The 22,169-nt window shown below is 37.3% G+C and overlaps 1 pseudogene; it reads right to left on the reverse strand.

The window, feature by feature from the left end:
• Positions 1–11,995: 11,995 nt before the first annotated feature.
• LOC123000819 (protein FAM133B-like) lies at positions 11,996–12,758 on the reverse strand (annotated as a pseudogene).
• Between the last annotated feature and the right edge of the window lie 9,411 nt (positions 12,759–22,169).

The raw sequence follows: 22,169 nt of genomic DNA on the forward strand, positions 1-22,169 counted from the left end.
TATTGTGCTTCACAGATAGCACATTTTTTTTTTCAAATTAAAGGTTTATGGCAACCCTATGTTGAGCAAGTCTATTGCAGCCATTTTTCCAACAGCATTTGCTCACTTTATGTCTCTGTGTCACATTTTGGGAATTCTCACAATGGTTAAAATTTTTTCATTATTATTCGTTATGGTGATCTGTGATCAGTGGTCTTTGATGTTACTATTGTAATTGTTTTAAGGCACCCTGAATTGCACCCATATAAGACAGTGAAGTTAAGAAATGGTACATGCGTTCTGACTGCTCCATCAACTGGCTGTTTCCCCATCTCTCTTCTGCTCCTCTAGCCTCCCTATTTCCTGAGACATGACAATATTGAAATTAGGCCACTTAATAACCCTGCAGTGACCTCTAGGTGTTGAGGTGAAAGGGAGAGTCACACGTTAGGTCAAAAGCTAGAAATGATTAAGCTTGGTGAGAAAAGCATATCAAAAGCCAAGATAGGTCAAAAGCTAGGCCTCTTGCACCCATTAGCCAAGTTGTGAATGCAAAGGAAAAGTTCTTGAAGGAAATTAAGAGTGCTACTCCAGTGAACACAGTAATGATAAGAAAGCAAAACTGTGTTACTGCCGATACGGAGACAGTTTGAGTGGTCTGGATAGAAGATCAAACCAGCCACATTTCCTTAAACCAAAGTGTAATCCAGAGGAAGGCCCTAACTCTCTTTAATTCTTTGAAGGCTGAGAGAGGTGAAGAAGCTGCAGAAGAAAAGTTTGAAGGTAGCAGAGGTTGGTTCATGAGGTTTAAGGAAAAAGACTGTCTCCGTAACATTCAAGTGCAAGGTGAAGCCGCAAGTGTTGATGTGGAAGCTTCAGCAAGTTCTCCAGAAGATCCAGCTAAGATAATTAACAAGGGTGGCTACACTAAACAACATATATTCAGTGGAGTTGGAACAGCCTTCTATTAGAAGAAGATGCCATCTTGGGTTTTCACAGCTAAGGGGATATAAGTCAATGCCTGGCTTCAAAGCTTCAGACCAACTCTCTTTTTAGGGGCTAATGCAACTGGTGACTCTAAGTTGAAACCAATGCTCATTGACAGTTATGAAAATCCTAGAGCCCTTAAGAATTATGCTAGATCTACTCTGCCTGTGCTCTATAAATGGATCCACAAAGCCTGGGTGACAGCACATCTGTCTACAGTATGGTTTACTTAACATTTTTTTTTTTAAGATTTTATTTATTTATTTGACAGAGAGAGAGAGAGAGCCAGTAAAGAGGGAACACAAGCAGGGGGAGTGGGAGAGGAAGAAACAGGCTCCCTGTGGAGAAGCCTGATGTGGGGCTCGATTCCAGAACCAGAACACCGGGACCACGCCCTGAGCCGAAGGCAGACGCTTAATGACTGAGCCACCCAGGCGCCCCTGGTTTACTTAACATTTTAAGCCCACTGTTGAGTTCTACTGCTCAAAAAAAAAGGATTCCTTTCAAATATGGCTGCTCCCTGACAATGTACCTGATCATCCAGGAGCTCTGATGGAGATCTAAAAGATCATGTTGTTTTCATACCTGCTAATACAACAATCATTCTGTAGCCCATGGATCAAGGAGTAATTTCATCTTTCAAGTCCTGTTATTTAAGAAATACATTTTTAAGGCAAAGCTACCATAGTTAGCAATTCCTGTGATGGATCTGGGCAAAGTAAATTGAATACCTTCTGGAAAGGCGTCACCATTCTAGATGTTTAAGAACATTTGAAATTTATGGGAAGAGGTCCAAATACCAACATTAACAGGAGTGTGGAAGAAGTTGATTCCAACCCCCATGCATGACGTTGAGGGGTTCAAGGCTTCAGTGGAGGAAGTAACAGCAGATGTGATAGAAATAGCAAGAGAACTTGACTTATAACTGGAGCCTGAAGATGGGACTGAATTGCTGCAACCTTGTGATAAAACTTGAACGGATGAAGAGTTGCTTCTTATGGGTGAGCAAAGAAAGTGGTTCCTTTTTTTTATTGAAGTATAATTAATATAGATGTTATATTGGTTTCAGGTGTACAATATAATGATTGACCAATTCTACAAATTACGCAGTACTCATCATGATAAGTGTACCATTAGTCACCTATAAGAAAGTGGTTTCTTAAAATGGAATCTGCTCATGGGGAGGATCCTGTGAAGATTATAGAAATGACAACAAAGGATTTAGAATACTCCATAAACTTAGTTGATAAAACAGTGGCAGTGTTTTTGAGAGGAATGACTCCATATTGGAAAGAACTTCTACTGTGGGTAAAATGTTATAGCTACAGAGAAATGGTTTATGAAAAGAAGAGTCAGTAAACAGCATTGTTGTCTTAAGAAATTGCCAGAGCCACCCCAACCTTCAGCAACCAGCAAACTGATGAGTCAGCAGTCATTAACATGAAGGCAAAATCCTCCACCAGCAAAAAGATTACGACTTGCTGAAAATTCTGATGATGGTTAGCAGTTTTTAGTAATAAATTATTTTTAATTAAGGTATATATATAATTTTTAGACATGCTATTGCAGACTTAATAGACTACAGTATAGCGTAAACATAACTTTTGTGTATGCTGGGAAACCAAAACTTCATTGCTTTATTGCAGTGGTCAGGAACTGAACCCATAATGTCTCCAAGGTGTGCCTGTAAATCCACAACAATGTGTGAAGGTTCTCTTTTCCTACATCTTTCCTAACACTTGTTATTTCTTACCTTTTTTGATAGTAGCTATTCTAAGTGGTGTGAAGCGATATTTCACTGTGGCTTTGATTTGCATTTTCCTGATCATTAGTGATGCTGAGCACCATTCCATGTACCTGTTGGTCATCTATGTGTCTTCTTTGGAAAAATGTCTATGCAGATCCTCTGCTCATTTTTTAATCAAATTGGTTTTTTGCTATTGAGTTTTAGGAGTTCTTTTTGTATTTTGGATATTAGCCCCTTACCAGATATGTGGTTTACATATATTTTTCCCATTCCATAGGTTGTCCTCATTCTAGTTATCATTTCTTTTGCTGTTGAGAAGTTATTTTATTTGTTGTAGTCACACTTGTTTATTTTTGATATTGTTACTTTGCTTTTATTGTCAAATCTAAAAAATTATCACCAAGAACAATGTTCATAGCTTACCTCCTGTGTTTTCTTCTAGGAGTGTACAAACTTCTACAGATACTCTCAAGTTGGAGCAAAGCAGAAAGAGAGTGCAAAAATGGTACTCACTGGCCTCTGTACCCAGAAAGCACCTCAGTAGGCCTCTAGATGTATATTAAATTAGATGCCTACTTCCCAGCTCAGTGCTTTAAGATAAGCAAATAGGCCTTTTCACAGAACGTTTGGGCAGTTTTTGATTGCTTGCTTCTGTGTTGGGCCCTGAGATGGGCAAGTCCTTGGGGACTTTTAAGAACTGTTTCTCAGTTTGCTATAGCCTTGTGGGGCTTGTGGACACAAGTCCCTTTGGTTTGCAAAGCTAGATATTTGGGGGTTTGTCTCTCAGCTGCAGGTCTTAAAAGTGCCAGATGTAAGGTTTCAGCCCTTTACTCTTTAGGGAGAATTTGATGTTGTGAGTTCCCTCCCAATTGTGGGTTGATGCTCTGGAGATGGGGTTTATAGCAATTGTGTCTCAACTATAGGCTTCCAGTTATGGAATGAATAAGTCACGGGGATAAAAGTTACAACATAGGGAATATAGTCAATGGCATTATAGTAGTGTTATATGGTGACAGATGGTAGCTACACTTGTGGTGAGCATAGCATAGCTACGTAATAACATATAAACTTGTCAAATCACTATGTTGTACACCTGAAACTAATATAACATTGTGTGTCAACTATACTTCAATTAAAAAAAAAGAAACAAAGATTGTATCTCAGCTTCTCCTATCCACTTTGATGAGGGTTTTTTCCTCATTCACCCTATATGTAGGTGTCAATCAGCTAGTTTGGGGATTTTTTTCATAAGAAAGTGGCCCACGTGTAGCTGTAAATTCAGTGTTTGTTGAGGGGGATGAATTCAGGATCCTTCTACATCATTATCTTGAACCAGAACTCCAGTTTTTCATTTTTTATACTTGTTTTATTTAAAAATTTTAATTTCTATACTTAATTTTGCCAGAGGGCAGGCTCCAAAAGACTCCAAGAAAGGTAACTAAATCTTCAGTAAAAAAAAAAAAAACAGTCTTTCTAGCTTAGAAATCCAGAAGATAGAATTTGGTGTGACCATGTAACTGGAAAATGAGGAAGGATATTCAGAAAAGAGGAGACATACAGGAAGGAATTTCAAATTTTGTGTCTAAAATTAGTCCAAAATTATGGCTGATTCCCTGAACTATGTATGCACAATTGGAATTCACTTGTTGCCTATGCAGGAATTACAAAGTTTGCAGATTTAGTTCAGAATTTGGTTGCAGAATTTAGTTCAAATTAACTGCCTGTTGAAACAACAAAATGAATACTTTTTAGAGGAATAAAAGACAATCCAGAGTCTTTTCAATTCACAATGTCTAGGATACTATCTATAATTCTTAGACATATAAAGAAAGAGGCAAGTGTGATCATACACAAGAGAGAATACTTTCAATGGATTCTGACCTAGGTTGACCCATATACTGAGATTGGCAGACAAGGATTTTAAAGCAGTTGCTTTAACTATGCCAAAGAACATTAAGGAAAATATGTGTATAATAGATAAACATGTTTAAAATGTAAGCAAAGAAACAGAATCTACTGAAAAAGAACCAAATGGAAATTCTAGAACTAAAAAGTACATTATATAATATGAAAAAATTACTGGCTGGCCTTAATAGCTGATTACAGAAGAAAGGGTCCATAAACTAGTAGAAATTTATCCAAACAGAAGAACAAAGAGAAAAAGATTGAAAAAAATTGAACCAACACATGTGAGACAATAAGACTTCTAGTATTAAAGGAGAGAGACACTGGAGCATAAAAATTATTCAACAAAATAATTTCCAAGTTAGTTCTGCTTCTGTTTAAGATGTAGAAAGTCACAAAAGAATATGGCTCCTACCCAAATAATGAGTAAAACTAGATGGTCTACAAAATCACAACTTTTCTTGCTTGTCGACAACTATTACACTCTAGCCCTGGACTGTTAATGTTATTGCAAACTCAATATAACCAAAATTCCCTGGGGTATACAGAAGTAACATTTGTGAAAGAAGCAAAATCAACATCACTTCTGTAAAAAAGATCTTTGCCATAGAAACTCTGACATTCAGGGCACCTGGGTGGCTCAGTCGTTAAGCATCTGCCTTTGGCTCAGGTCATGAGTGGGATCGAGGCCCGCATCCGGCTCCCTGCTCCGCTGGGAGCCTGCCTCTTCCTCTCCCACTCCCTCTGCTTGTGTCCTCTCTCTCGCTGGCTGTCTCTCTGTCAAATAAATAAAATCTTAAAAAAAAAAAAAAAAAGAAAAAAGAAAAGAAACTCTGACACTAGAATTTTATCAGCCACAGAAATTATCTATGGGGGCTAATTGTCCTCGCATCAGTATGGTTATAAGGCAGCAGATTAACTTTTTTTTTTTTTTTTAACAACTTAATCACCTTTGTTCTGCCCTTCAGATGGTGGGAAGTTGGGCACATCTTTACTATACAGTACACCACAAAAATTAAAGAACTCTTTTGGGTGCAGCTGGAATAACAATGTCTAATATTTTTTGAGTAATTACAATATACCATTTTAATTTTAGTTGTTATTATACTTAATCCTTCTAATCTGTTAGGTAGTTACTGTTTTCATCCCCACTTCACCCATGAGGAAACAGCCCCTGAGAGGGTGAATGGGGATATTTCCCAAAGTCGCAGAGCTTGTAAGGTGCTGCTAAAATTAGGACCTGGGCAGTTTTTCTCCGGAACCCAGATTGTTAAATAATTGCTATGCTATGCTCGTTTCCATCTAGGACAGAAAGTGTTCTGGTCAAAAGCAACAGCTTATTGTATAGAAGTTTAGAAGCTAAAAAAAGTTAGGTAAGAGGTAGGGAAAAGGTACTGGTTTTAATAATCATCAATGACCCAGCATACTTTAATGGCTTCTATATGCTCATCTATCTCCTTTACAACTTTGATTTTAAAAGACACTGTAAACACATTTAGCTGTTCTGAACATCTGTCTCTGGTAATACTTTGCTATTCCTTTTCACTGATCATATCAAGTGTTAAAATATTAGGGTCATTCTTCATAATAGTTTCTTGTAAAAATACAATTATGATACTATTATGGTCTTCATCAAGAAAAATGTTGCAAACCTAAAAGTTTCAGAAAACTAGTATAGCTATTATCACTGTCATTTCAGTTTTAAAAATCATCATTCCATTCAGGTAAATATTGTTCTGCCTCTTCATTCTTTGATGTCTTTTTAACAGAAATTAAACTGTGACATGGAAGAAATAAAAATTAAAAATGGAGACCTTAACCTTGCTATAAGGGACAAACAAACCAAAGAATTAGGTGAAGATGAAACTCTTTAGCTTCATTTAGTCTTTATCTACTTTTCTCTGTGGGGCTCATCAGATCTTCTGCCAAAATGGACTCTGCCCATATCTACTACTGGGATCTCTTCTTATACTGCAATGGTACTCCAGTTCACTGAGCAGATGGCTGTGTTGTTCAGCCACCTTAGCACTGGTTTCTGGAAAGTACTTGTGTGCACGTCTGCCCAACTTCTGGACTTGTATAAAATAAGACTGATTCAGTAGGTAGAGAAGATCCAGCCACTCACTCACCTTGGAGATATGCAAGAGTTCCATTTAATTGGAATTGAAATTAAAGAATTAAAAGGATTAGGAAAAGGTCAAACATCAGCAGAAGGAAATTAAGATCATCATTCTGTATGACATCTTTGAGCATCTCAGTCCAAAGAAGAGGCTTTCTAGTTACCAACATAGTACATACAAGTGGAAAAAAATAATTGGTAATCTGGTATAACAAAGATATACTTAAATGCAAGTAGAGGGGATACTAAAAATTCTTTCATTAGATCATTAAACTGTTTTGTATTTGCCTTTGAAAATAGATATTTTTAACTCTCAGTTTCTCAGGAACTAGCACTGTGTAGATTCAGTAATTTGGTGTCTCTAACATTTCTTTGGGTGATTTAATTGTATAGGCATGGAAGGAATCTCTTCAGCAGCAAATATAAAGATCCAAAAAAGAACAGGGGAAATCTTGGTGAAAGAGTTGGGGGTTTTCAGGATTATGTTTTTAAGTGCAAGACAGAATTAATTTTATATATTTTCTGTCTTCTAATGGTGGAATGAGAAAACATTCTGTCAGGAGGGTAGCGTAGTCATATGAATATATACTATAAAGAATATATTAAATAAAAATATATTCACATTTTTAAGTTATATACTCATATTCATGTATATACTTATTTATATTTCTGGAGCTAAGAAATTCTGAATTTTTTTTAAGTACTTTTATTTTTTTTGAAGGTGTATTTATATAGTTCAGTATTCAACAGTTACAAAAAGTAAAAACATCTCCCTTCATCCTGTGTCCCAGATACCACATCCTGTCTTCAGATGTAACATGTTACTGGGTGTGCATGCAGAGCTCTTCTGTGCATGTTGCAGTAGATATATAAACCTAAATATTTTCCCTTTTTACCCAATGGTAGCATACTACATGCAATATTCTCTGTCTTCATGGGTTTTCTTAACATATTAATATATGTTTGTGTATATTTTTTTATTGCATAAAGAGCTTCATTACTCTTTTATACGATGGCATGTGAGTGAATCTTGATTTACTGTGTCCCTCATTCAGCTTATGCCAGTGTGGCCATGAGGGAATGTGGACCCAGAGTAGTCAAATCTTACAATTCTCTAGGAGAAGCCAATGGTTAAAATTTTTATGCTTAATTTTCCACATGTTAAATACAGGTACTAATTTTTTTTTTTAAGATTTTATTTATTTATTTGATAGAGATAGAGACAGCCAGCGAGAGAGGGAACACAAGCAGGGGAAGTGGGAGAGGAAGAAGCAGGCTCATAGCAGAGGAACCTGATGTAGGGCTCGATCCCACAACGCCGGGATCATGCCCTGAGCCGAAGGCAGACGCTTAACCACTGTGCCACCCAGGTGCCCCAAGGTACTAATTTTAATTTTTTTTCTAGAAACCTGTGCAAGCCACATAAATAATGTCTGCAAATCAGATCTGACCAGTGGGCTACTGTCTACTTTAAAAATTTTTCTGCCTTGTTAAATTTGAACAGTCAATGGATGAAGAAGCGTATGTGTAATATCCACTCTACATGAATGTGGACAGAGTTTCCTAATGATTGTCTTTCCTAAAAATATTTTAAAATTTGTTATCTTGTCATTGAACCTAAACATTCTGTTTTAAGACTAAAGCAGTTACAAAATTGGGCCAGCAAGCAAGACAAAAACAGACTTTTGCCTCTTTCTATAAGATGACACCGTAGCAACATATGTAGTGAAAGTTAAGTTTTTCTTACTTTTCCAATTAATTTTAATTTTATATATTAGCCTTATTTTTATGAAAGCTATACATAAATGTTATCTTTATTAAAGACTAAAATAATTCTATGAGACTTATAATTTTAAAAAGGTTGTTTTCTGTCCCATCCCTACAGATATTCAGGTGTTATTTCTAGGAGGCAATCACTTTCAATTCCTTTAGCTATTTTTTTAAGCTGTTTTCTCCCCCTCATATTTGCCTTCATTTCTCAACAAAACAAAACAAACTTTATACCAATATTTGTTTTTCTAAATTTTAGATACTATCTATTGACCTTGTACTTTGAAAGATCATTTTCCCCATTTCCCGTTTCCCCATTTTTTCCAACTTCTCAAGCATAGTTTTTGGTAAGATTACAATTTGATATTTACTATATAAGCACTGATCCAACTATGTAGTATACTACAAATACTTATCCTTTCTTACATTGCTTTTTATTTTCTCATGAGGTCATTATCCTTTTTCTCAGTTGCTTACTTTCTATGTATCTATCACTAATTTTACCCCAACTCTCCACGTCTCCAAACAGTCAAGCCTTCCATTGCTATGAGTTTTTTTCTGCTTCTTCCCTGTCTCTCTTGCTCTCTCTCTGACTTAGACATCCTCTCTGGAGCCCTCACCTCTGCTCCTGATGAACTAGTTGTTCTCTGGCTTGTGGTACAGCTGTCTCATCATGGGCTCTTCCTTCCCCTTTAGCTTGGGAATTTCCTTATGTGCTCAGCTCTGTTGAGTCCCTTATGTCCTGGATGTCCTGTCTTTCTCTCTTTGTTTAGTCTCATGATTGGGTGCAATGCATTCGTCAGTGGCTTCCCAAGAAAGGGCATGTGGAAAGTGAAAATTTTTGATAAACTGTTTATTAGGATTCTCTAGAGAAACAGAACCAATAGAAGCATGTATATATAAAAAGAGATTTATTTTAAGAAATTGGTTCATGTGATTATGGAGGCTGGCAAGTCCAAGTTCTGTGAGCTGGCAGAATAGAGACCCACAGAAGAGCTAATGCTGCCGTTAAAAGTCCAAGGTTTGTCAGACTGGAGACCCAGGAAGGACCCAACGTTGTAGTTCAAGTCTAAAAGGCAGTCATCTGCTACAGAATTCCCTCTTGCCCAAGGGAGGTCAGTCTTTTGTTCTATTCAGATCATCAGTTGGTCGGATGAGACCCACCCACATTACGCAAAGCTACCTGCTTTACTCAGAGTACACTGATTTAAATTTTAATCTCAGCCAAAAGCACCCTCACAGAAACATCTAGAATAATGCCGACCACATATCTAGGCACTGTGGCCCAACCAAGTTGACATACAGAATTAGCCATCACACATACCTAAAATTTGTTTTTTATTCTATCTGTACGTTGTTTAATAACTAAGCACAGAATTCTAAGCTGCAAGTTCTTTTTCCGCAGAATATTGGAGACACTGCCATGATGCCTTTGGCTTGCAGTGTTCCTCTTGAGAAGTCTAATGCCATTTTGATTCTTTTTTTTTTTTTTTAATTTAAACATTGTAAGCCTTTGGTGTCTTCTCTTTCCCCCACTGTTCTCTTTTCTCTCATTATTTCACCATGTTAGGCCTTCATCTGGACCTCCATCACTCTCTGTGCTGGGCATCATTGGGCCCTTTCAAATCTGAATGCTTAGGTTCTTCATTTTTGAGCAATTTTCTTCAAATGAATTTTTCCTATTCTTCCCATCCTGGGTGTATTTTTGTTTGGTGTGTGTGTGTGTGTGTGTGTGTGTGTTTGTTTTTTTGTGTTTTTTTTGGTGTGTTGGGGGAAATTCTTACACTTTGGATGTTGAATCTCTTGAACTAATCTTTTTGTTGTTGTTGTTGTTACTTTTTTCTCCTATAATCCATTTTTTTTATTACTGGTTTTTGGGAACTTTCTCTACTTTATCTTTGATCTCTTTATCAGACATCCCCTTTCTGTATCGTATTTTTAATTTCTAGAATCTCTTTATTGATCCTAAAGTAATACTCCTTTTTTATTGCATACTGTTTCATGGATTCACTACCTTATCTTTCTAAAGATACTAATTATAGCAGTGGAGTTTTTTATGTTTTTTTAATTTTTTTAAGTAAAATAGCTATTCAGCCTCTTATCATGCCAAAATGTTTTGTGCATGTACCATTATAATTAGCACACCCTCTGTAACAGGCAAAATTGTACATTAAATTATATTTCATGTTATCTGATTATATTAAAATATAAAGTGAAAATGATTTATCAATTCCTTTTAACATTAATAGTAAATAACTCAGCAGTAGATATGAGGCACAAAATCTTAGTAAAATATGACTCAGGAAGAGCTATAATGTAATTCTCACTTAACTTGTCATAATTTATTCTGAATTATACAAAGACAAATATTTTAAATATTATATTTACTAAGACTCTCGCAATAGCTTTATGTAACAAGACACAGCCTACCAGGCCTGCCACTCAACTTGTTTATGGTAAGTATCGGCTTCAATATGAAGCTGTTTAAAAAAGAAATCAAAAGTCTGCTTTTTTTTTTTTTACATGCTAAGTATCTTAGCAAGTATGCCGTTAGACATAGTAAGGAATTTAAGATAGCAAGAATAAGGAGTTAATTAAACCCAAACATTGCAGCCTAAACGAAATTCATACAAAAATAAAATAACTATCACTGGTTACATAAAATCTTCCTGACTGGCTAAAACTTAACAGTATAAAACATGCATTTTAGAATCTTTAGCTAACAAGTTCAAAAAGTACCAGTGTCTATTTGAAATGATTCCTCTTCAAAGCCATCATGTGGTCAAAATTAATTGAAATGTTATAACATATTCTAATGCTAAAAACCATTCAGTATTGTTGAAGTGGAGGTGAATCTCAGCTTCTGGGGCTCTGTCATGCTGCAAAGGGCTGTTTCTCTGGTTCACTGAAAGCAGCAAATAACAGTCCAAGAATATCAAAGGACAAGACCGCTATACCCAGCTCTGACCTCCCCTGAAGCATGGTTACTGTGTCCACAAAAATAGGATGTGTGAGGATAGAAAACATGCTATTCTGCTCGCGAAAGAGATGGCAAGCCATCCCCCACCCTAAAAGTTCCCTCCCCAGGTAAATGAAAGTAGATAAGGGGAAAAAATTAAAATACACTTATCTACAGAGTAAGGATTCTGAAATATCAGTGTAATCCCTATTTCAAAAATGTTAACTAGAGTCATCTGGTCATTTTTAATTACATCTTAATGATGTATCCAGATTCTATTTTTGTTGATTTATCATTAGATATTTCTAGTCAAAAGTATTAACTCTATCCCCTGTATCTTAACCACTAGCACAACTGCAATGTATTATCTGCCAGAGTTGTTAAGCACCAGAAGAGATATTGGCAACAGTTATGGCCCTTTCACACAGCGGCATCCGAGTGGCTACTGAATAGTCCAGGAGTAATTCTAAAAACAAGGAAGTGCATGCATTTTAGTAATTACATCATAATTTTCACAGTTGAAATTTCCTTAGACATTGCACTTTCTATATAAGGGAATCCTGATTTTTCTTACTGCTACCACGAGTCTGGACTTGAACTTAGAAACTTTATTTTTCTTCTTCTTATTGTGTTTCTTATACTTCTTTGCCTTTTTTGTTTTTTTCTGTTACTTTTTCACATTCATCACTGCTTTTCTTCTTTTTTGCTTATAACTTCTTCATATAATCTGATTCTAATAGGGACTCATATGATAAAGGTTTATCTTCAAGATACATCTTTCCTTTTCTGCTGAATCCGTGCATGTCCTTTTCTTTATCAGTTGCATCCTTTGACTTCTTTTTCTTTTTTAAACTATCCTGACTGTGTGATTCGGTTTCTGACATGGAAGTTTCAGAAGCTTTATGTGAACAGTCCTTTTCCTTTTCATTGTTTTTTATCCTCATCTTCAGAATCTGAAGAATTGTCAGAAGAATCAGAGCGTGATGAAGATACCTAACCAATCTCTTCTTTTCTCTTTTCTTTCTTTTTTTTGGATGTGTTCTCACTTCCCCTTAATAATTTCTCCCTGTGTTTTTCTGGTTCTTTCTTCCAGTTCTCATTTATTTTTTCTTCAAATTCAGCCAGTGCTTTGGAGCCTTTTTCTTTTCTTGTTGTTCTTTCACTTCTTCCCTGGTAGGCCTTAGTCGATTCAGATAATCTGTGATCGTTGGCCCTAAACACTGGTTTGGACCCCTTGATCTGGGCGTTGCTCTTGGGTTCATAGAGGCCACTGGATTGTTCTGTTTCCCCATGGTGTGGGACAGAGCAAACAGTCAGACACCGAGGGAGATCAGGCCAGAGAGCTTTTTGGCTTTTTTAGACTTTTTTTTTTTTTTTTTGGTCTGTTTTCTAAATTTTTTCTTTTTAAACCTGATCACTTTGGCATTTCATGCTTGTGGGGCTTTCCTCTAGTATCTGCTGACATTTGGCTACTGATCATATTTATGAGTGAGGCACTACACAGCCGATGGGGTATCTGGGTGGGTGCTTAATGTCTAGTTGGCTTCTATGAAGGGTGAGTGGCTGAGCCGTTTCAGGGGGAAGAACTTCATTATCTGTAGAACTTTGGCCTAAGGGAAGAACCCTCCATTCTCCTGTTTGGGAGATATAAGCCTGGAGAATAGTATTCTAGGACCCAAATAGGGAAAAGGAGAGAGGAGTTTTATAATTCAGAAGGAGGCTTTTCACTCCATCCTCCAGTTTATATTACAGCACTCCCCACATCTATGTCTTGTGTCCCTGCGTTCAGAACCTCCTTGGTTCAACCTCTTCACAAAGAAGAAAGCTCCCAGCTTCTCCTAAATGGAAGGAAGGTGGTGTCGTTACCCTGCAGTCAGCATGCCGCAAAGGGTAGGGGGAGATCTGGGAACCCAGTGAGTTCTTAATCACATTTCTACTACTTCTCCAGCCTCAGCTGCATCGGCATCGCCCCCTTCTCAGTGTTACCAATAGCGTAACTTCTCAAGCTTCCCTGCAGTTACATCCTTGATTCAGCTTGAATCCTGGCTTCTCCCAACACAAGCTTAGGTTTCAACTTTGGACTGCCGTATCAGTTATCACTGTCTCTTGGCTTTCTGGCTTCTAATTTTTTTAGTAAGGTACTTGTTTGCTGGTGGATATATCTCTTCCTATCCTAAGGAAATCCTTTCATTATAATGTGAGTGCTTTTTTGAAGGGAGGCTGTTCAGTCACTTATTGAATAGTTTTACCATCTCTTATAGTTCTGTTAAGTGGTTGAAAAAACTCCACATGCAGGACCCACGGAGAAGAAGCTGAGAATGGCAGGGCCGGAACTAGGATGCCCTGGCTAACTTATGCCTATGGGGATTGGCCCTTTTGACCAAGCAAGCCTCTAGTTGAGGATGTTGGGAGTTGAGAAGCAGAAGTCAAGCATAACTGGCAAGAAAAGCAATTGCCATGCCCTGGTTGGGCGAGGGGAGGAAAGACAGATTCAGCTTTGCCTAGCGCTATTTTCCAATATTCAGGAAAACTGACTTAATCAATGGCACAAGACAGGAAGGCCTGTGAGCCATGACAGGTCTCATAGATATCAAGATACAGATGTTTCAAGCAAGCCCCCCAGGTTAGAACAGACTCTCAGCCAGCAACTGGCTGAACTGTAAAACAAAATCTAGCTTCTCAGAGAAAGGATAGCCAAGGGGTGGGTAAGTGTTCAGAATCCATAGAGCTGCCTGAACCTGCTTAACCAGCCTGAGTTCTCTGCTTGCCGGGGGGAGGGGTAGCTACAAAGATTTTAACCGCATTTACTGTGTGGTTTATGATTTTACTCCACTTCTGGGTAATGTGTGTTGGTATCACCCTTAAGGGTTTGTGAAAACAAAAACAATGATGACACCTTCTTTTTTGGTGCTTGTTTCCCAAATGCAAAAGAACCTTATTGCAGTCTGGGGTCCGTTGCTGCTAGCTGCTGAGCCTGCTTCATTGCTCTGAGAGAGACAAGGGCTCAGTCCATACACGCAGCTGCCTGGGCCAGTCCTGTAGAATCTGGGGTGGGGTCCAGTCAAGAGCAGTGTGGATCTCAGTGGGCTTAATTATGTCCAGGCAAGTACACTTTGTTTCAAATGAGGGTGCTGCTCAGTCTAGTTCATTCAGTCCCAAACTGGCATTCAGATATACGTCTATGCTGCTTCCTCATGAAAACACTGCTATCATAAGCCTTCATCACAGACCAGGGGCTGTTTCTGGTTGCTTTGATGCCATGGAAAATGTCAGAGCAGAGAAATAAATCAGCATGGGTGTGATGATTCATTAGAAGGTGGGTATGGAGAGGAGTTTGTGGGAATTGGGGGTTTAGGCCAAGCTGACCTAGAGGAAGGTGATAAAATACCTCACATGGTTCTCTCACCCTCTCTTATCTTTCTGTCTAGGGCAGTCAGGACTAATTCCCTTCTCTATTCAGTGTCCCTTATTTTACGATCTTATTTTAAATCTCCACACTTTGGTGACGTGACTTTTTTTAAATAGAGACACGGATGTTCTTTATTTCTCTGAATAAAAGGAATGAGACTGCATTGATATTAACAGAAAAAAATTTTTAGGAAAATTGTATATATCCCTTAACCTAAAGGTAAAACAAAATAATTATAATTTTAAGCCATCACATATTTTGAGCAAAAGAAAAATGTTTTCTGATAAACTACAATTGCAATGTTCTTATAGAAAGAGGATTTAGTAATGGCTGGAGGGGATCATCTCTTATCTGTGTAAAACAATATTTTTTAAAGAAAATAATAATATGAAAAACACTTGCTATTGAAAAATTGGGTATACATGTATATTATAAAACATACATAGAGTGTCAGCTACTGTGTTTTCAAAACTGTCTTTCTGGTAATAAAGTTTCCATGAGGGTATAAACATGAACAATCCTAAAAGTCAAATCTTAAATTGTATAGATTATTTTCATTATGATAAATCTACCTAAGAGTTTTCATAGGTAATATGTAGATGACTTACAACTAATGTATAAGACAAAGCATCAAAATAAGATTATACAACTAGCAACAGGTAAAAGTTATATTGAAATATTTGTATTATAGCACCAGATTTTTAAATTTCTTTAAAAAATAGTTTGCCACAATTTATCAGAGACTTATCCATGAGAAAGTGAAGGGCATTTGGCTCAGTACATTTTTAAAACTGATTTTGTTTAGCTGCTGACTGTATCAGTCTGGTCAGAAGGACCAGAGCCTCTACCCCACCCACACCAAACCAAGATGGACCATATTGCTTTTAAGGACTCTGGGGAAACAGCATTGAATGCAACCAGCTAGAGTTACAGAGTCTTGAAATGTCTTGGCAACCAGCCAAATGTTCATCAGTTCAGTGAAACATCCTAATTAATAGGTGTGAATTAAATGTTTATTTTGGTCAAACAACCAGTTAGTAGCACTGATGTCAACTTTTTGGCACTATGTTGAATAAGTCACTACTTTCCCCTCTCCATAAAAATATACAGGTAATTCAGTGATTGGTACAATATAATAAGAAAGTGCATTGTTCCCAGTTTTTAGATAAAATCTGAAGGTTAATAGTTAAACATTTCCAGTGACTATTCTATAAAGTTTGTACACACTTTTCTGTCATAGGAGACAGAATATAGATCTCAAACTAAACTTTTCTTGACAACTGAGTGTTGCCATTATGACTGTATTTGTTAGAAAGCTATGTCTATAATTCTACACGTAGAAGCTACAAAGTAGAATATAGGCCCATAACTTACCAAAGGGCACCACAGACCTCAAGTAATGCTTTCTTAAATTTGACTTATGTACATCTGTACTTTAATAATTACGTATTTCTAAGATATTTGGGAAAGAACAGAATAGTGTGTTCATATAGTACTTTTTTCTTCTTAAAATAATAGTTATTTTTTAAAGCATAATCACAGAACATACTGGGATCAAATATGCAAAGATACTATGGAGAATCATTTTAGAGGGTGGTAATTATTACATTATTTTTTGTAATTCTTTTTTTTTTTTAAAGATTTTATTTATTTATTTATTCAACAGAGATAGAGACAGCCAGCGAGAGAGGGAACACAAGCAGGGGGAGTGGGAGAGGAAGAAGCAGGCTCCTAGCGGAGGAGCCTGATGTGGGGCTCGATCCCGTAACGCCGGGATCACGCCCTGAGCCGAAGGCAGACGCTTAACCGCTGTGCCACCCAGGCGCCCCTATTTTTTGTAATTCTTAACTAGAAATTCCCCTTAATTCTTAACTGTAATTTCCCCTAGAAAAAAAATGTATTTTTACTTTAAAAAAAAAAAAAGAAAAATTCCCTTATTTAACCATAAAAGCAGAGCGAAATGAGACATTTGCAGTATTATGGCCACCAGAATGACATACTATGAACCAAATGCAGAAATTCTTACCTCTTTCCTATGTTTTGTATTTTTACCTGTTTTCTTCTTTGCATTTATTTAATCATTGATACAAAAGTATTTGCTGAGCATCAACTATGTTCAATATCCCTAGGTTCTGGGATTTTAATGGTGAACCACAACATGGGGCCCCATTCTCCTGATGCTGACCAGTGGTGTTGGTGTTTGGACTAATGGATAGATGTTTATCAGTTATTGCACACATTCCAAAATAAATGGAGAATGACATCTGTGATCTCATCTGAGGGAATAGGGAATGCTGGGAGCAAGGGGATGAATCACACTATAGTCCACAGGAGAAAGTGGGGGTGTAGTTAGAGCAGGACGTAAGAATTACTGAGCAGATATTCTAGACTTCTCTTTTGGGACCAGACACAACTGCTGGGATCTATCAGCTTTTGCACTCAAAGGATTTGACTTTGAAAGCCATCATCAGGAGACGAGTGATCTTTATTCTGGTTAGTGAACCTAAACTTCAATATTGTATCTTCTTATGTCTCCACATCACCTCTTTTAAATTTGGCATTCAGAGTTTGTTCTTTCTGGAACTGTGAAAATCCCTCATATGTGCTGGATAGGAAGGTGTTATTCTACTACCTCTCATCCCTTTAATCTTTGCACATGCTTAGCATATTTTTCAAAATTCCAGAATATAAACTAGAATGTCAGATAACTCTGAGCAGCTTTTTTTTTTTCTATCCTGGGAAGTTACTGGTTTTCTTTTTTCTGAATTAAAATCTCATGGTTTTATGTGCAGATAGCAATACATACTGATTTATAGTAATTAGCTAGATAGAGGCAGTAGAGAAAGGCAGATAATAATGTCTTCATTTAATAGGGATGAAATAAGGTAAATGAGAAGTTAAGTGAATTTATAAAGATTGTATAATAAATTAGTGGCAAAGATGGTATTCAAACCCAGTTTTTTTTTACTCTAAATCCTATGCTTTTTCTATAGTATATCTAAATCAATATTTAGAAATATATTTATATTGTGTTAGGCTTATGTGGGTTTATTCAAGAATGTATTTATTTCAGTCTATCTCTGAAGTTAGATTTTGACAAGATTTTCCAATGTTCTCTTCCCACCATATTAAACTTTCTTTACGTGATCATAAATTTTAAGTTGATGACTTAAAATTTTTGTACTTGATGTATAGATAGATTTTTGCAGGACGAGTAAACAGGATGAGTAAAGTTTCTGAAATAACATTAAGGTACTAACCACTGATGCTAGACATTCCCAAATAGTTGAATTATATTTAGACCAGAAGATGGCATAAGAGCTATAGCAATGGAAAATTACACACAAGAGATTGTGGACTTTCTTAAAGGATTGCATTGTAAACCAGTATATATGTTATGCAATTATCTTTTTTCTGATAAAAGGAAGCATTCTTTATCCTGTGAAAATTTATACTTCCTTATACATAACAAACATACACACACACGTGCACACACACACACATACACACATCAAAATTAAAACCACTCAAAACTCACAATGCAGAAACAACTATAACGAACACATAAACACCTGGAGGGTGGGAGCAATGTACATGCTTTAGAGGGCTAGGTTTTTATGCCTGGGGTCCAAGTTCTATGCCTTTAGGACCAGTTCTCCTATGGAGGATCAGAGTTTGTCCCTGGAACAGCAAGATTCATATCCAGGAGCCCTAAATCAATCATACACAAATTTCACATACACAGTGCTGGTTCTCTGCATGTAAAGCTAGGTTCCATATTTGGAGATTGATATTCCATATTTGGAGATTGATATTCTACATATGGAGTTCCCATTTTCATGTCAAAGAAACTGGATTCCATTCTTGGTGAATGATATTACAGGTATGGAGTGATAGAGTCTATGGTCATAGGGCCAGGTTCCTTGCTTAGAGATTGGGATTCCAAACATGGAGTGACAGGTTCCAGGCCTGGGAGACCAGGTTCCAAGTTTTAGAGGATACTATGTATGGGGTTCATTTAAGGGATTTGGGTCGATCACGGAAACAGATATGGCTATGAAAGGCAGTAACATATAACAAGCTTATTGTGCAGTGCTTGGACAGAACTGTGAGAGGGGAATGTCCCTCATAGCCTAAGTCCATTCAGAGACTTAAAGTGAGTAAGTCACCATCCAGATGGGGATGAAGGTAAAGGAACACCTAGGAGAGAGGAAGATCAAAGTGGGAGCTTATAAGTCTAGGGGATGTAACTCAACAGCATGGCAGGGAATCTCTGAGTCAGAGATCCTAAGGGCAGGGGTAGCTTGGAGTCTTATAACCTCAAGGCTCTATCTTATCAATGACTGGCATATACTGAGTATAGTTTCAGCAGGCAGGCTCTAAACAGCTAAAATTTTGCTTATTTGGGTTATTTCAAAAACAACCCAATGGATATGTAAAAATTTAAGTATGATGCATTTGGGCTTCTGAGTTCACAGTTCTTAGCCTGGAGTGAAGAAGTAAACAATTTAGGGGCAAATGCACAGAAGCCATCTTTGGTTATTTATGTAACATAGTATCTATAACTGAAATCCAGGTACTGTGTCTGGATTGCCAGTTTCTACACTTGTGAGACCATGTTCCATGTTTGAAAAAAGACATTCTGGACATAGAATGCCAGATTCCTTGCTTGTAATGCCAGATCCATATCTTGTAGACCCTTCTGAGATTGAACTGCCCAGTATCCTATGTGGGGTGCCAGGTTCCCCAATTGTAGGTTCAGGTTACATGCTTGGAGATTGAGCTTTCACATACAGTTTGCCACATTCCATGTATGTAGGGTCAAGAAACATGCATGGAATTTGAAACTCCACTCTGAAAGTGCCAAGTTCCATACTTGTAGGGGTCCATGTTTGGAGATTGAGATTCCACACATGGAATGTCATATTCAGTGCCTGGACAGTTTTATAAAGGAGGACTAGACTCAATGCCCAAGGAGCTATCTTTCCATGCTCGGAAATCCAGGTTTTACTCATAGATGGCCACTTTCAAACATAGATAATCAAATTCCATGTCTAGAGTTAATTATCAAGACTGAAAGGCTGTTTTTCATGCTAAGAAGTCTAGATTCAGTATTTCAGGCCTAGTTGAGCAAATTCCATACTTGATGGATTAGATACTGTTTCTTTAGGGTCAGGGTTCACTCCCAAAAGGTTATGTTCCAAGCCTAAAAAAAGATATATCAAACAGATAGGAAGCCATGGTTTGCCTGGGAGGCCTAATTCCATGGCTAGAAGGCCCTGCTCTACATATAGAAGCCCAGATTCCATACAAAGAGGGAGTGATTCTATGGATTCACATTTGAATAGACTTTCCATGCCTATAAAATTAGATTTTCTTCTTGGAGGGTCAGGATCCATGTTTGAATAGCTACATTCAACACTTAGAGGGCCAAAGTTTATCCTCTTCAGAGGGCTAAGTTCCTCATGAAAGTTTAGATGTCAAGACAGAAGGCCTAAGTCTCATATAGAGAACCAACTTTTATGCCTGGAAAGGCATAATTCGTACCTAGAACTAAATCAATGACCAAAAGTATAGCTTTCACATAAGAAGTGCTAGGTTCCAAGCCTGGGAGATATAAGTCCTCAGAGTATCAACTTGTATGACTCAAATGCCAGGTATGAAGTCTGGATTACCGTGTTCCATATTTATAAAACTATGTTTCATGCTTGGAGAATGAGATTCCATAGATGGAGTACCAAGTTCCACTCCTATAAACCCAAGCTTAATGCTTAAAGACTGAGATTTCAAAGGTGAAGTGCCAAGTTTGCTGTCTAGAAAACCAGGTTCCACATCTTGAGGAGACATTCTCTAAGTGTTTGGAATGCCAGATTTCTCACCTTAAGGTAGTGTTTCATGTTTGAGGATTGGGATTTCATACATGGAATATCAGAATCAATGCTTGTAAGGTTGAGTTCCATTCTTAGAGATTGAGATCTGACATATGCAGTGTCATATTTCATGCTTATAGAATCAGGTTCTATGCTTGAAGACAGAATTTTCACCCATGTGATGTCATGTACCTTGCTTGTAAGGCGAATTTCTATGATCAGGGATTGAAATTCCATACCTAGAGTGTCAGTTTCCATTCTCATAGAGTTGGGTTCTGTGTCTAGAGAACAAGATTCCATACATGATGGATGGGTAGTCTAAGAAATTAGGCTCCATGACTTGGCAAGCTGAAGTCTATAATTAAAATAGGAGGTTCCATATCTGGAATGTAAGGCTCCTCACATGACAGATCAAGTTCCATATTAGTAGATTGAAATTCTAACATGGAATATCATGTTCCATTATGGATTTTGTGTCTCCTTAGAAGGAGTGACGGTGTCCATGACTATTCATCCAGTTTCCATTTATGGAGACTGGGATTCCGCACATATAGAACCAGGTTTTCTGCTAATAGTTACAAATTCCATTGGTGGAAATTAAGATGCCACAGGTATGTGTGCAGTTTCCATGCTTATAGGTTTAGGTTCATGCTTAAAGATGCATATTTCAAATGTGGTGTTCCAGATTACATCCTTTTAGAGCCAGGTCACATGCACAGAGATTGAAATTCTACAATGGAGTGTCAGATTTCATGCTTGGAAATTGAGATCCACATGTGATGTGCCAGGTATGATGCCTGGGAATCTATGTCTCAGTCTTTTATAGATTCGAGGTCTGTGATTGAAACACCAACTTCCATGACTGGAGTTCTGGACTACAAACATATCAAGTCATGCTCTATGCTTGTAGCTTGAGATTCCTTACATTGAAATCCAGATTTCCTATTTGAAGGGTTATATTTAATACAAAGAGCATGAAGATTCCATAGTTGGTGTGTCAGGTTCCATGCTTGGAGATTGATATTACTACATACTTGGAGCTCCAGATTTCATGCCTGGAAGACCAGGTTCCATGATTTACAGAGTACATGTCAATTAGTGACAAGCAACTTTAGATACGATAACCCATACTTCTGTGGCCAAGCTGTATATTTGGAAATTAAATATCCACACATGGAGTGCCACATTCCATCATTGTTGGTCCATGTTCCATACATGAATGTTATATTCCACACACAATGAGAAAGATCTCATGCTTTAGGTCCATATTCCATCTAAAGATATAGATCTTTAAAATCCATTTGAGCAATAACAAGTTCCATGCTGGGAGTCAAGTTTGCCTGTCTCAGAAATACAAATTCTAATAGTGAAAGCCCATGTTCCTTGAAAGGACTCACAGATTTCAAATAGTTGAAGCCAAGTTA

This window comes from Ursus arctos, unplaced genomic scaffold (genome assembly GCF_023065955.2).
Source record: "Ursus arctos isolate Adak ecotype North America unplaced genomic scaffold, UrsArc2.0 scaffold_6, whole genome shotgun sequence".
NCBI classification, from domain to species: Eukaryota; Metazoa; Chordata; class Mammalia; order Carnivora; family Ursidae; genus Ursus; species Ursus arctos.